Source organism: Chinchilla lanigera, unplaced genomic scaffold, assembly GCF_000276665.1.
Source record: "Chinchilla lanigera isolate Chin_1 unplaced genomic scaffold, ChiLan1.0 scaffold00081, whole genome shotgun sequence".
NCBI classification, from domain to species: Eukaryota; Metazoa; Chordata; class Mammalia; order Rodentia; family Chinchillidae; genus Chinchilla; species Chinchilla lanigera.
This window is the reverse complement of record NW_004955482.1, coordinates 9655924-9657729: the sequence shown is the minus strand read 5'-3', so window position 1 is coordinate 9657729 and position 1806 is coordinate 9655924. Positions and strand designations below refer to the sequence as shown.

The 1806-nt window shown below is 60.0% G+C and overlaps 1 protein-coding gene across 1 annotated transcript in view; it reads right to left on the bottom strand.

Moving 5' to 3' along the window:
• Sdsl (serine dehydratase-like) overlaps window positions 1-1167 on the bottom strand; it is a 14389-nt gene extending 13222 nt beyond the window's left edge. The window contains exon 1 of the mRNA XM_005403228.2: window positions 1005-1167. The gene's annotated coding sequence lies outside the window, so the exon portion shown is untranslated. The remainder of the gene's footprint in view (window positions 1-1004) is intronic.
• Between the last annotated feature and the right edge of the window lie 639 nt (window positions 1168-1806).

The window sequence follows — 1806 nt, the reverse complement described above, 5'->3', positions numbered from 1 at the left end:
ATATATATATAATCCAAGGACAAATAACAAGCAGTAGTAGGATTTCTGGCCCAGAGGGGCCTAGTAGCTTGAACAGAGACCCTGGGCCAGCTCCCGTACAGAGAGCAGCTCTGGGGCTTCCTGGCTGCGTGACCTTGGCTGAATTTATCAACCTCTCTGGGCCAGACCCCTCCACCATGAGGCGGGGCTGAGACGCTGCTTCCCCGGCGGGCGGGCGTGGTGGGCTCGGCCGAGCTGCCCCGCAGACACACAGACACGCTGGAAGGGCAGGTTGTGTGTTGTGCTGATGGCTGTCACTGCGTTTGTCGGCGCTATTGTAGAAGGGGTGACGGGCAATGCGCAGAGGTGGCAACTGGTGACGCACGTGTGTGTGATGCTGGGCGCGGGGTCCTGGTATCGCCGAGTGCTGGCCTGGAAGGTGGCTGTTTCCACAGAGGATGCGGAATCAGACACTGAGCCGCCCCCACCCCGGGACACGGAGCAGGGACGAAGGGGACTGTGGGGAGCCCCGAGGCGGCCAGGTCACGGCCACCTTGGCCAGCCACGCATGTCCCACACCTCAGGCCACCCCACAGCCCCCAGGCAGCCCCCCATTGTCCATGGAACTCTGTTTCACCCTTCTCTCCCCAGGGGCGAGGGAACTGAGGGGTCGGAGCCTCTGTGCCTGCACCAGCTCCCCCCGACTTCCATGGTGGCCCCGACCCCTGTCACTGCTCTGCAGGCCAAGGAGGAGGCTGATCGGGAGAGTGACACACAGCTGGGGACTCGGTCTGAGATCGGCCCAGCGTGCACAGAGAGCTGGGCGGAAGACCGGGCCTCCCACACCCGGACGAGGACGGGGTCACAGCACCTCGGCCAAGTCCAAGGACGCCCGATCCGAGAAGACGCTGCCTTCCAGAGAAGTGCCTCCCACGGGACCAGGACCGCTGTCCTGGAGGGCAAGACCCTGGGGGCCCGGGCCACCCTGCCCAGGAGAGACACAAAGCCATGCTCGGGACACTGACCTGAGCAGGGCCCTTAGGCCAGGGTTTGAAGGACGTTCACCCTGGATGCGCCTGTCCCGAGTCTTAATTCACAGCCCTAGCCTGGCACGGTGGTGCACATCTATAATCCCAGTGCCCAGGAGGCTGAGGCAGGAAGATGGGAGCTTGAGGCCGGCCTGGGCTACACAGCGAGACCCTGTCTCTAAAACACAAACAAAAATCTCGATTTCTCAACGAGCTTTGACAAATCTCCTCCCAGGACATTTGTCCCGGCCACCTCCACCTGTCATGTTTGCTGATGGGGGATGATGCCCCCAGAGGGGAGTGTAGGGGGTCCCGACCTTGGCCACGGTGGCCACCTTTAGACACCAGGGCCACCACCAGGCTGTTTGTCACATTCGGAGATGACGCAGAGCTGGGAGGGGTCGACATCGAATTGCCCAGAGGAGACTCCGTGAGTTCTTTACCAAATCGATCCGTGGCCCGAAGCCAGGTGACCTAAATGAGAAGGCCCAGGCACCAACACGTACAGTGAGGGCCATAGGGGTGACGTATGAGGCCCCACACAAGGGAGGCCTGACTGCATCAGGCTCATTTCAGCAAGAAAACAATCATGTAACCACTGGGGCGTTGGTTACGTAGCACATGGATATGGAACAATAGCTTTTTAGATAAAACCTATCATCTTGCTCCCATGTACGTCCTGGTCATATCAATAGAAGCAGCAAAGATAGAACCAGGGAGGGGTTAGAATCATCCTGCATTACCCTTGAGCAGGGTTTCCAAGGTCACCGCTGGAGTTTGCTGAGGGCTGGGGTCTGCA